Source organism: Acanthaster planci, linkage group LG01 (assembly GCF_054643075.1).
Source record: "Acanthaster planci isolate LZ-2023a linkage group LG01, COTS_SCS, whole genome shotgun sequence".
Taxonomy (NCBI): domain Eukaryota; kingdom Metazoa; phylum Echinodermata; class Asteroidea; order Valvatida; family Acanthasteridae; genus Acanthaster; species Acanthaster planci.
Window position 1 is genome coordinate 22,249,999 of NC_141777.1, and position 13,768 is coordinate 22,263,766.

Here is a 13,768-nt window from a genome sequence, read left to right on the forward strand (position 1 = left end):
GGGGTTAGGGGTAGGGTTAGGGTTACAGATAGGGTTAGGGACAATAGGGTTATTGGTAGAGACAGTGTTAGGGATAATAGAGTTAGGGTTGGGGTTAGGGTTTAGGAACAATAGAGTTAGGGGTAGCATTAAAGATAGGGTTAGGGTTAGAGATAGGGTTAGGGATAACAGGGTTAGGGATAGGGCTGGGTTTAGGGTTTGAGATAGGGTCGGTGATAAATGTTAGGGATAGGGTTAGGGATGGGAATAGGGTTCGGGTTAGATATAGGGTTAGGGATAACAGGGTTATTGATAGGGTTGGGGTTAAGGGTAGGGTTAGGGTTAGGGTAAGAGATAGGGTTAGGGATAATAGGGTTAGGGGTAGGGATGGGGTTAGGATTAGGCTAAGGGATAGGGTTAGGGATAGGGTTAGGGATATCGATAGCGTTGAGTTTAGGGGTAGGGTTAGGGTTTGAGATGGGGTTGGTTATAATGGTTTAGGATAGGGTGAGGGATAGGGTTAAGAAGAGAGAGATAGGGTTAGGGATAACAGGGTTAGGGATATGGTTGGGGTTAGGGGTACGGTTAGGGTAAGAGATAGGGTGGTGATAATGGTTAGGGATAGGGTTAGGGATGAGGATAGGGTTGGGGTTAGATATACGGTTAAGGATAACAGGGTTAGGGATATTGTTGGTGTTAGGGGTAGAATTAGCGTTAGGGAGAGAGATAGGGTTGGATAGGGTTGGGTTTAGGGGTAGAGTTAGGGATAGGGTTAGGGTTACAGATAGGGTTAGGGTTAGACATAGGGTTAGGGATAATAGGGTTAGGGGTAGGGATGTGGTTAGAGATAGGGTTAGGGTTAGAGATATTGTTAGGGATAACAAGGTTAGGGATATTGTTGGGGTTGGGGTTAGGGATAGGGTTGGAGAGTGGGATAGGGATAACAGGGTTAGGGGTATTGTTGGGGTGGGGTTAGGGATAGGGTTAGAGATAGGGATAGGGATAATGGTTGGGGATAGGGTTTGGTTAGGGTTAGGGATAGGGTTAGAGATGGGGTTAGGGATATGGAAAGGGTTGGGTTTAGGGGTAGAGTTAGGGATAGGGTTAGGGTTACAGATAGGGTTAGGGTTAGAGATAGGGTTAGGGATAACAGGGTTAGGGATATTGTTGGGGTTAGGGGTAGGGACAGAGATAGGGTTAGGGATAATAGGGTTAGGGAGAGGGTTGGGGTTGGAGATAGGGTTAGGGTTAGAGATAGGGTTAGGGAAAACAGGGTAGGGATATTGTTGGGGTTGGGGATAGTGTTACAGGTAGGGATAGGGATAATGGTTGGGGATAGGGTTAGGTTAGGGTTAGGGATAGGGTTAGAGATGGGGTTAGTGATATGGATAGGGTTGAGTTTAGGGGTAGAGTTAGGGATAGGGCTAGGGTTACAGATAGGGTTAGGGTTACAGATAGGGTTAGGGATAAAAGGGTTAGGGGTAGGGATGGGGGTAGGGTTAGGGTTAGGGTTAGAGATAGGGTTAGGCTTACAGGGTTAGGGATAGGTTTAGGTTAGGGTTAGGGATAGGGTTTGAGATAGGGTTGGTGATAATGGTTAAGGTTAGGGATGGGGATAGGGTTAGGGTCAGAGGGGTTAGGGTTAGATATACGGTTAAGGATAACAGGGTTAGGGATATTGTTGGTGTTAGGGGTAGAATAAGGGTTAGGGAGAGAGATAGGGTTAGTGATAATGGTTAGGGATAGGGTTATGGATGGGGATAGGGTTGGGGTTAGATATAGGGTTAGGAATAACAGGGTTAGGGATAGGGTTGGGATTAAGGGTAGGGTTAGGGTTAGGGTAAGAGATAGGGTTGGTGATAATGGTTAGGGATAGGGTTATGGATGGGGATAGGGTTGGAGTTAGATATAGGGTTAGGGATAACAGGGTTAAGGATAGGGTTAGGGATACGGTTAGGGTTAAAGTAAGAGATAGGGTTAGGGATAATAGGGTTAGAGGAGGGATGGGGTTAGGATTAGGCTTAGGGATAGGGTTAGGATGGGGTTAGGAATATGGATAGCGTTGAGTTTAGGGGTAGGGTAAGGGTTTGAGATAGGGTTGGTGATAATGGTAGCGGATAGGGTTGCTGGTAGGGATTGGGTTAGGGATAGGCTTAGAGATATTGATAGGGATAATGGTTAGGGATAGGGTTGGGGCTAGGGATTGGGTTAGGGAGAGAGATAGGGTTAGGGATAATAGGGTTAGGGGTAGGGATGGGGTTAGAGATAGGGTTAGGGATAACAGGGTTAGGGATATTGTTGGGGTTGGTGTTAGGGATAGGGTCGGAGATAGGGATAGGGATCACAGGGTTAGGGATATTGCTGGGGTTAGGGATAGGGTTAGAGATAGGGATAGGTATAATGGTTGCTTATAGGGTTGGGTTAGGGTTAGGGATAGGGTTAGAGATGGGGCTAGGGATATGGATAGGGTTGGGTTTAGGGGTAGAGTTAGGGATAGGGTTAGGGTTACAGATAGGGTTAGGGTTAGACATAGGGTTAGGGATAATAGGGTTAGGGGTAGGGATGTGGTTAGAGATAGGGTTAGGGTTAGAGATATTGTTAGGGATAACAAGGTTAGGGATATTGTTGGGGTTGGGGTTAGGGATAGGGTTGGAGAGTGGGATAGGGATAACAGGGTTAGGGATGTTGCTGGGGTTAGGGATAGGGTTAGAGATAGGGATAGGGATAATGGTTGGGGATAGGGTTTGGTTAGGGTTAGGGATAGGGTTAGGGTTAGAGATAGGGTTAGGGATAACAGGGTTAGGGATATCGTTGGGGTTAGGGGTAGGGACAGAGATAGGGTTAGGGATAACAGGGTTAGAGATAGGGTTAGGGAAAACAGGGTAGGGATATTGTTGGGGTTGGGGATAGTGTTACAGGTAGGGATAGGGCTAATGGTTGGGATAGGGTTAGGTTAGGGTTAGGGATAGGGTTAGAGATTTGGTTAGTGATACGGATAGGGTTGAGTTTAGGGGTAGAGTTAGGGATAGGGCTAGGGTTACAGATAGGGTTAGGGTTACAGATAGGGTTAGGGATAATAGGGTTAGGGGTAGGGATGGGGGTAGGGTTAGAGATAGGGTTAGGCTAAACAGGGTTAGGGATAGGTTTGGGTTAGGGTTAGGGATAGGGTTTGAGATAGGGTCGGTGATAATGGTTAAGGTTAGGGATGGGGATAGGGTTAGGGTCAGAGGGTTAGGGTTAGATATAGGGTTAAGGATAACAGGGTTAGGATAGGGTTGGAGTTAGGGGTAGGGTTAGGGTTAGGGGGAGAGATAGGGTTAGTGATAATGGTTAGGGATAGGGTTATGGATGAGGATAGGGTTGGGGTTAGATATAGGGTTAGGAATAACAGGGTTAGGGATAGGGTTGGAGTTAGGGGTAGGGTTAGGGTTAGGGGGAGAGATAGGGTTAGTGATAATGGTTAGGGATAGGGTTATGGATGGGGATAGGGTTGGGGGTAGATATAGGGTTAGGAATAACAGGGTTAGGGATAGAGTTGGGGTTAGGGATACGGTTAGGGTTAAAGTAAGAGATAGGGTTAGGGATAATAGGGTTAGAGGAGGGATGGGGTTAGGATTAGGCTTAGGGATAGGGTTAGGGATGGGGTTAGGAATATGGATAGCGTTGAGTTTAGGGGTAGGGTAAGGGTTTGAGATAGGGTTGGTGATAATGGTTACGGATAGGGTTGCCGTTAGGGATTGGGTTAGGGATAGGGTTGGTGATAATGGTTACGGATAGGGTTGCCGTTAGGGATTGGGTTAGGGATAGGGTTAGGGATATCGATAGCGTTGAGTTTAGGGGTAGGGTTAGGGTTTGAGATGGGGTTGGTAATAATGGTTATGGATAGGGTTGGGGTTAGGGATAGGGATAGAGATAGGGTAAGGGATAACAGGGTTAGGGATAGGGTTGGGGTTAGGGGTACGGTTAGGGTTTGAGATAGGGTGGTGATAATGGTTAGGGATAGGGTTAGGGATGAGGATAGGGTTGGGGTTAGATATACGGTTAAGGATAACCAGGGTTAGGGATATTGTTGGTGTTAGGGGTAGAATTAGCGTTAGGGAGAGAGATAGGGTTGGATAGGGTTGGGTTTAGGGGTAGAGTTAGGGATAGGGTTAGGGTTACAGATAGGGTTAGGGTTAGACATAGGGTTAGGGATAATAGGGTTAGGGGTAGGGATGTGGTTAGAGATAGGGTTAGGGTTAGAGATATTGTTAGGGATAACAAGGTTAGGGATATTGTTGGGGTTGGGGTTAGGGATAGGGTTGGAGAGTGGGATAGGGATAACAGGGTTAGGGATGTTGCTAGGGTTAGGGATAGGGTTAGAGATAGTGATAGGGATAATGGTTGGGGATAGGGTTTGGTTAGGGTTAGGGATAGGGTTAGAGATGGGGTTAGGGATATGGAAAGGGTTGGGTTTAGGGGTAGAGTTAGGGATAGGGTTAGGGTTACAGATAGGGTTAGGGTTAGAGATAGGGTTAGGGATAACAGGGTTAGGGATATTGTTGGGGTTAGGGGTAGGGACAGAGATAGGGTTAGGGATAATAGGGTTAGGGAGAGGGTTGGGGTTAGAGATAGGGTTAGGGTTAGAGATAGGGTTAGGACAACAGGGTAGGGATATTGTTGGGGTTGGGATAGTGTTACAGGTAGGGATAGGGATAATGGTTGGGGATAGGGTTAGGTTAGGGTTAGGGATAGAGATGGGGTTAGTGATATGGATAGGGTTGAGTTTAGGGGTAGAGTTAGGGATAGGGCTAGGGTTACAGATAGGGTTAGGGTTACAGATAGGGTTAGGGATAAAAGGGTTAGGGGTAGGGATGGGGGTAGGGTTAGGGTTAGAGATAGGCTTAGGCTTAACAGGGTTAGGGATAGGTTTAGGTTAGGGTTAGGGTTTGAGATAGGGTCGGTGATAATGGTTAAGGTTAGGGATGGGGATAGGGTTAGGGTCAGAGGGTTAGGGTTAGATATACGGTTAAGGATAACAGGGTTAGGGATATTGTTGGTGTTAGGGGTTTAATTAGGGTTAGGGAGAGAGATAGGGTTGGTGATAATGGTTAGGGATAGGGTTATGGATGGGGAGAGGGTTGGGGTTAGATATAGGGTTAGGGATAACAGGGTTAAGGATAGGGTTAGGGATACGGTTAGGGTTAAAGTAAGAGATAGGGTTAGGGATAATAGGGTTAGAGGAGGGATGGGGTTAGGATTAGGCTTAGGGATAGGGTTAGGGATGGGGTTAGGAATATGGATAGCATTGAGTTTAGGGGTAGGGTAAGGGTTTGAGATAGGGTTGGTGATAATGGTACGGATAGGGTTGCCGTTAGGGATTGGGTTAGGGATAGGGTTGGTGATAATGGTTACGGATAGGGTTGCCGTTAGGGATTGGGTTAGGGATAGGGTTAGGGATATCGATAGCGTTGAGTTTAGGGGTAGGGTTAGGGTTTGGGATGGGGTTGGTAATAATGGTTATGGATAGGGTTGGGGTTAGGGATAGGGATAGAGATAGGGTAAGGGATAACAGGGTTAGGGATAGGGTTGGGGTTAGGGGTACGGTTAGGGTTTGAGATAGGGTGGTGATAATGGTTAGGGATAGGGTTAGGGATGAGGATAGGGTTGGGGTTAGATATACGGTTAAGGATAACAGGGTTAGGGATATTGTTGGTGTTAGGGGTAGAATTAGCGTTAGGGAGAGAGATAGGGTTGGTGATAATGGTTAGGGATAGGGTTATGGATGGGGATAGGGTTGGAGTTAGATATAGGGTTAGGGATAACAGGGTTAAGGATAGAGTTGGGGTTAGGGATACGGTTAGGGTTAAAGTAAGAGATAGGGTTAGGGATAATAGGGTTAGAGGAGGGATGGGGTTAGGATTAGGCTTAGGGATAGGGTTAGGGATGGGGTTAGGAATATGGATAGCGTTGAGTTTAGGGGTAGGGTAAGGGTTTTGAGATAGGGTTGGTGATAATGGTTACGGATAGGGTTGCCGTTAGGGATTGGGTTAGGGATAGGGTTGGTGATAATGGTTACGGATAGGGTTGCCGTTAGGGATGGGGTTAGGGATAGGGTTAGGGATATCGATAGCGTTGAGTTTAGGGGTAGGGTTAGGGTTTGAGATGGGGTTGGTAATAATGGTTATGGATAGGGTTGGGGGTTAGGGATAGGGATAGAGATAGGGTAAGGGATAACAGGGTTAGGGATAGGGTTGGGGTTAGGGGTACGGTTAGGGTTTGAGATAGGGTGGTGATAATGGTTAGGGATAGGGTTAGGGATGAGGATAGGGTTGGGGTTAGATATACGGTTAAGGATAACAGGGTTAGGGATATTGTTGGTGTTAGGGGTAGAATTAGCGTTAGGGAGAGAGATAGGGTTGGATAGGGTTGGGTTTAGGGTAGAGTTAGGGATAGGGTTAGGGTTACAGATAGGGTTAGGGTTAGACATAGGGTTAGGGATAATAGGGTTAGGGGTAGGGATGTGGTTAGAGATAGGGTTAGGGTTAGAGATATTGTTAGGGATAACAAGGTTAGGGATATTGTTGGGGTTGGGGTTAGGGATAGGGTTGGAGAGTGGGATAGGGATAACAGGGTTAGGGATGTTGCTAGGGTTAGGGATAGGGTTAGAGATAGTGATAGGGATAATGGTTGGGGATAGGGTTTGGTTAGGGTTAGGGATAGGGTTAGAGATGGGGTTAGGGATATGGAAAGGGTTGGGTTTAGGGGTAGAGTTAGGGATAGGGTTAGGGTTACAGATAGGGTTAGGGTTAGAGATAGGGTTAGGGATAACAGGGTTAGGGATATTGTTGGGGTTAGGGGTAGGGACAGAGATAGGGTTAGGGATAATAGGGTTAGGGAGAGGGTTGGGGTTAGAGATAGGGTTAGGGTTAGAGATAGGGTTAGGAAAACAGGGTAGGGATATTGTTGGGGTTGGGGATAGTGTTACAGGTAGGGATAGGGATAATGGTTGGGGATAGGGTTAGGTTAGGGTTAGGGATAGGGTTAGAGATGGGGTTAGTGATATGGATAGGGTTGAGTTTAGGGGTAGAGTTAGGGATAGGGCTAGGGTTACAGATAGGGTTAGGGTTACAGATAGGGTTAGGGATAAAAGGGTTAGGGGTAGGGATGGGGGTAGGGTTAGGGTTAGAGATAGGCTTAGGCTTAACAGGGTTAGGGATAGGTTTAGGTTAGGGTTAGGGTTTGAGATAGGGTCGGTGATAATGGTTAAGGTTAGGGATGGGGATAGGGTTAGGGTCAGAGGGTTAGGGTTAGATATACGGTTAAGGATAACAGGGTTAGGGATATTGTTGGTGTTAGGGGTAGAATTAGGGTAAGGGAGAGAGATAGGGTTGGTGATAATGGTTAGGGATAGGGTTATGGATGGGGAGAGGGTTGGGGTTAGATATAGGGTTAGGGATAACAGGGTTAGGGATAGGGTTGGGATTAAGGGTAGGGTTAGGGTTAGGGTAAGAGATAGGGTTGGTGATAATGGTTACGGATAGGGTTGCCGTTAGGGATTGGGTTAGGGATAGGGTTAGGGATATCGATAGCGTTGAGTTTAGGGGTAGGGTTAGGGTTTGGGATGGGGTTGGTAATAATGGTTATGGATAGGGTTGGGGTTAGGGATAGGGATAGAGATAGGGTTAGGGATAACAGGGTTAGGGATATGGTTGGGGTTAGGGGTACGGTTAGGGTAAGAGATAGGGTTGGTGATAATGGTTACGGATAGGGTTGCTGTTAGGGATTGGGTTAGGGAGGGATAGGGTTAGAGATATTGATAGCAATAATGGTTAGGGATAGGGTTGGGGCTAGGGATTGGGTTAGGGAGAGAGATAGGGTTACGGATAATAGGGTTAGGGGTAGGGATGCGGTTAGAGATATGGTTAGGGATAACAGGGTTAGGGATATTGTTGGGGTTGGGGTTAGGGATAGGGTCGGAGATAGGGATAGGGATCACAGGGTTAGGGATATTGCTGGGTTAGGGATAGGGTTAGAGATAGGGATAGGTATAATGGTTGCTTATAGGGTTGGGTTAGGGTTAGGGATAGGGTTAGAGATGGGGCTAGGGATATGGATAGGGTTGGGTTTAGGGGTAGAGTTAGGGATAGGGTTAGGGTTACTGATAGGGTTAGGGTTAGACATAGGGTTAGGGATAATAGGGTTAGGGGTAGGGATGTGGTTAGAGATAGGGTTAGGGAACACAGGGTTAGGGATATTGTTGGGGATAGGGATAGGGTTAGAGATAGGGATAATGGTTAGGGATAGGGTTGGGTTAGGGTTAGGGATAGGGTTAGAGGTGGTGTTAGGGATATGGATAGGGTTGGGTTTAGGGGTAGAGTTAGGGATAGGGTTAGGGTTACAGATAGGGTTTGGGATAACAGGGTTAACAGATATTGTTGGGGTTGGGGTGGGGTTAGGGATAGGGTTAGAGATAGGGATAGGGATAATGGTTGGGGATAGGGTTCGGTTAGGGTTAGGGACAACAGGGTTAGGGAAGCGGTTAGGGATATGGATAGGGTTGGGTTTAGGGGTAGAGTTAGGGATAGGGTTAGGGTTACAGATAGGGTTAGAGATAAGGTTAGGGATAACAGGGTTAGGGATATTGTTGGGGTTGGGGTTAAGGGTAGGGACAGAGGTAGGGTTAGGGATAATGGTTGGGGATAGGGTTGGGTTAGGGATCGGGTTAGAGATGGGGTTAGGGATATGGATAGGGTTGGGTTTAGGGGTAGAGTTAGGGATAGGGTTAGGGTTACAGATAGGGTTAGGGTTAGAGATAGGGTTAGGGATAACAGGGTTAGGGATATTGTTTTTTGGTTGGGGTTAGGGGTAGGGTTGGGGTTAGGGATAGGGTTAGGGACAATAGGGTTAGGAGTAGAGATAGGGTTAGGGATAACAGGGTTAGGTATATGATTGGGGTTAGGGTCAGGGTTAGGGTTAGGGATAATAGGGTTAGGGGTTGGGATGGGGTTAGGGTTAGGGATAGGGTTAGAGATGGGGTTAGGGATATGGATAGCGTTGGGTTTAGGGGTAGGGTTAGGGTTTGAGATGGGGTTGGTGATAATGGTTACGGATAGGGTTGGGGTTAGGGATTCGGTTAGGGATAGAGATAGGGTTAGGGATAACAGGGTTAGAAATCGGGCAGGGTTAGGGGTAGGGTTAGGGTTAGAGATATGGTCAGGGATAATAGGGTTAGGGGTAGGGATGGGGTTAGAGCTAGGGTTAGGGTTAGAGATAGGGTTAGGGAAAACAGGGTTAGGGATATTGTTGGGGTTAGGGGTAGGGTTAGGGATAGGGTTAGAGATAGGGATAGGGATAATGGTTGGGGATAGGGTTGGGGTTAGGGGTAGGGTTAGAGATGGGGTTAGTGATATTGATAGGGTTGGGTTTAGGGGTAGAGTTAGGGATAGGGTTAGGTGTACAGATAGGGTTAGAGATAGGATTAGGGATATTCTTGGGGTTGGGGTTAGGGTTAGGGTTACAGATAAGGTTAGGGACAATAGGGTTAGGGGTAGGGATAGGGTTAGGGATAACAGGGTTAGGTATATGGTTGCGGTTAGGGTCAGGGTTAGGGCAAGGGATAGGGTTAGGGATAATAGGGTTAGGGGTTGAGATGGGGTTAGGGTTAGGGATAGGGTTAGAGATGGGGTTAGGGATTTGGATAGCGTTGAGTTTAGGGCTAGGGTTAGAGTTTCAGATGGGGTTGGTGATAATGGTTACGGATAGGGTTGGGGTTAGGGATTCGGTTAGGGAGAGAGATAGGGTTAGGGATAACAGGGTTAGAAATAAGGCAGGGTTAGGGGTAGGGTTAAGGTTAGAGATATGGTTAGGGATAACATGGTTATGGGTAGGGATGGGGTTAGAGATAGGGTTAGGGTTAGAGATAGGGTTTGGGATAACAGGGTTAGGGATATTGTTGGGGTTGGGGTTAGGGATAGTGTTGGAGATAGGGATAGGTATAACAGGGTTAGGGATATTGGTTGGGTTAGGGGTAGGGTTAAGGATAGGGTTAGAGATGGGGATAGGGATAACATGGTTAGGGATACTGTGGGGGTTAGGGGTAGGGTTAGGGATAGGGTTAGAGATAGGGATAATGGTTGGGGATAGGGTTGGGTTAGGGATACGGTTAGAGATGGGGCTAGGGATATGGATAGTGTTGGGTTTAGGGGTACAGTTAGGGATAGGGTTAGGGTCACAGATAGGGCTAGGGATAACAGGGTTAGGGATATTGTTTTTTGGTTGGGGTTAGGGGTAGGGTTAGGGTTACAGATAGGGTTAGGGACAATAGGGTTAGGGGTAGAGATAGGGTTATGGATAACAGGGTTAGGTATATGGTTGGGGTTAAGGTCAGGGTTAGGGCAAGAGATAGGGTTAGGGATAATAGGGTTAGGGGTTGAGATGGGGTTAGGGTTAGGGATAGGGTTAGAGATGGGGTTAGGGATATGGATAGCGTTGAGTTTAGGGCTAGGGTTAGGGTTACAGATGGGGTTGGTGATTATGGTTACGCATATGGTTGGGGTTAGGGATTCGGTTAGGGAGAGAGATAGGGTTAGCGATAACAGGGTTAGAAATAGGGCAGGGTTAGGGGTAGGGTTAAGGTTAGAGATATGGTTAGGGATAACATGGTTAGGGGTAGGGATGGGGTTAGAGATAGGGTTAGGGTTAGAGATAGGGTTTGGGATAACAGGGTTAGGGATATTGTTGGGGTTGGGGTTAGGGATAGTGTTGGAGATAGGGATAGGTATAACAGGGTTAGGGATATTGGTGGGGTTAGGGGTAGGGATAGGGTTAGAGATAGGGATAGGGATAATGGTTCGGGATAAGGTTGGGTTAGGGTTAGGGATAGGGTTAGAGATCGGGTTAGGGACATGGATAGGGTTGGGTTTAGGGGTAAAGTTAGGGATAGGGTTAGGGTTACAGATAGGGTTAGGGTTAGAGATAGCGTTAGGGATATTGTTGGGGTTGGGGTTGGGGTTAGGGGTAGGGTTAGGGTTACAGATCGGGCTAGGGACAATAGGGTTAGGGGTAGAGAAGGGTTAGGGATAATAGAGTTAGCGTTGGGGTTAGGGTTAGGGATAGGGTTAGAGATAGAGTTCGGGTTAGAGACAGGGTTAGGGATAACAGGGTAAGGGATAGGGTTTGGGTTAGGGGTAGGGTTTGGGTTAGGGAAAGAGATAGGGTTGGTGATAATGGTTTGGGATAGGATTATGGAGGGGATAGGGTTGGGGTTAGATATAGGGTTAGGGATATTAGGGTTGGGGATAGGGTTGGTGTTAAGGGTAGGGTTAGGGTTAGGGTAAGAGATAGGGTTATGGATAATAGGGTTACGGGTAGGCATGGGGTTAGTGTTAGGGTTAGGGGTAGGGTTAGGGTTAGAGATAGGGTTAGGGATAACAGGGTTAGGGATAGGGTTGGGGTTAGGGATACGGTTAGGGTTAGGGTAAGAGATAGGGTTAGTGATAATATGGTTAGGGTAGGGATGGGGTTAGGATTAGGCTTAGGGATAGGATTAGGGATGGGGTTAGGGATATGGATAGCATTGAGTTTAGGGGTTGGGTTAGGGTTTGAGATAGGGTTGGTGATAATGGTTACGGATAGGGTTAGGGATAGGGAAAGGGATAGGGTTAGGGAGAGAGATAGGGTTAGGGATACCAGGGTTAGGGATAGGATTGGGGTTGGGGGTAGGGTTAGGGATAGGCTTAGAGATATGGATAGGGATACTGGTTAGGGATAGGGATATGGATGGGAATAGGGTTAGGGTTAGATATAGGGTTAAGGATAACAGGGTTAGGGATAGGGTTGGGGTTAGGGTTAGGGTTTGAAATAGGGTGGTGATAATGGTTAAGGATAGGGTTAGGGATGGGGTGAGGGTTAGGGTCAGATATACGGATAAAGATAACAGGGTTAGGGATAGGGTTGGAGTTAGGGGTAGAGTTAGGGGGTAGGGAGAGAGATAGGGTTGGTGATAAAGGTTAGGGATAGGGTTAGGGATGGGAATAGGGTTAGGGTTAGATATAGGGTTAGGGATAACAGGGTTAAGGATAGGGTTGGGGTTAAGGGTAGGGTTAGGGTTAGGGTAAGAGATAGGGTTAGGGATAAGAGGGTTAGGGATAGGGTTAGGGATACGGTTAGGATTAGGGTAAGAGATAGGGTTAGGGATAATAGGGTTAGGGGTAGGGATGGGGTTAGGAGTAGGCTTAGGGATAGGGTTAGGGATATCGATAGCATCGAGTTTAGGGGTATGGTTAGGGTTAGGGTAAGAGATAGGGTTGAGGTTAATAGGAATAGGGGTAGGGATGGGGTTAGGGTTAGGGTTAGAGATGGGGTTAGGGATATGGATAGCGTTATGTTTAGGGGTAAGGTTAGGGTTTGATATGGGGTTGGTGATAATGGTAATGGATAGGGTTGGGGTTAGGGAGAGAGATAGGTTTTGGGATAACAGGGTTAGGGATAGGGTAGGGGTAGGGTTAGGGATAGGGTTAAAGATATGAATAGGGATAATGGTTAGGGATAGGGTTGGGGCTAGGGTTACGGATAGGGTTAGAGATGGGGATAGGGATATGGATAGGGTTGGGTTTAGGGGTAGCGGTAGAGCTAGGGATATGGTTAGGGTTAGATATAGGGTTAGGGATAATAGGGTTAGGGTTAGGGATGGGGTTGGAGATAGGGTTATGGTTCGAGATATTTTTTGGGATAACAGGGTTAAGGATATTGTTGGGGTAGGGTTATGGTTAGGGATAGGGTTAGAGACAGGGATAGGTATAAGGGTTGGGGATAGGGTTGTGGTTAGGGTTAGGGTTAGTGTTAGAGATGGGGTTGGGGAAATGGGTAGGGTTGGATTTAGGGGTAGAGTTGGAGAAAGGGTTATAGTTAGGGTTTAGGAACAATAGAGTTAGGGATAGGGTTAAAGATAGGGTTAGGGTGAGAGATAGGGTTAGGGATAGCAGGGTTAGGGATAGGGCTGGGTTTAGGGGTAGGGTTAGGGATAGGGTTTGAGATAGGGTCGGTGATAAATGTTAGGGATAGGGTTAGGGATGGGAATAGGGTTAGGGTTAGATATAGGGTTAGGGATAACAAGGTTAAGGATAGGGTTGGGGTTAAGGGTTAGGGTTAGGGTTAGGGTAAGAGATAGGGTTAGGGATAATAGGGTTAGGGATATGGTTAGGGATACGGTTAGGATTAGGGTAAGAGATAGGGTTGAGGATAATAGGAATAGGGGTAGGGATGGGGTTAGGGTTAGAGATGGGGTTAGGGATATGGATAGCGTTATGTTTAGGGGTAAGGTTAGGGTTTGATATGGGGTTGGTGATAATGGTAATGGATAGGGTTGGGGTTAGGGAGAGAGATAGGTTTTGGGATAACAGGGTTAGGGATAGGGTAGGGGTAGGGTTAGGGATAGGGTTAAAGATATGAATAGGGATAATGGTTAGGGATAGGGTTGGGGCTAGGGTTACGGATAGGGTTAGAGATGGGGTTAGGGATATGGATAGGGTTGGGTTTAGGGGTAGCGGTAGAGCTAGGGATATGGTTAGGGTTAGATATAGGGTTAGGGATAATAGGGTTAGGGTTGGGCATGGGGTTAGAGATAGGGTTATGGTTCGAGTTATTGTTTGGGATAACAGGGTTAAGGATATTGTTGGGGGTAGGATTAGGGTTAGGGATAGGGTTAGAGACAGGGATAGGTATAAGGGTTGGGGATGGGGTTGTGGTTAGGGTTAGGGTTAGAGATGGGGTTCGGGAAATGGGTAGGGTTGGGTTTAGGGGTAGAGTT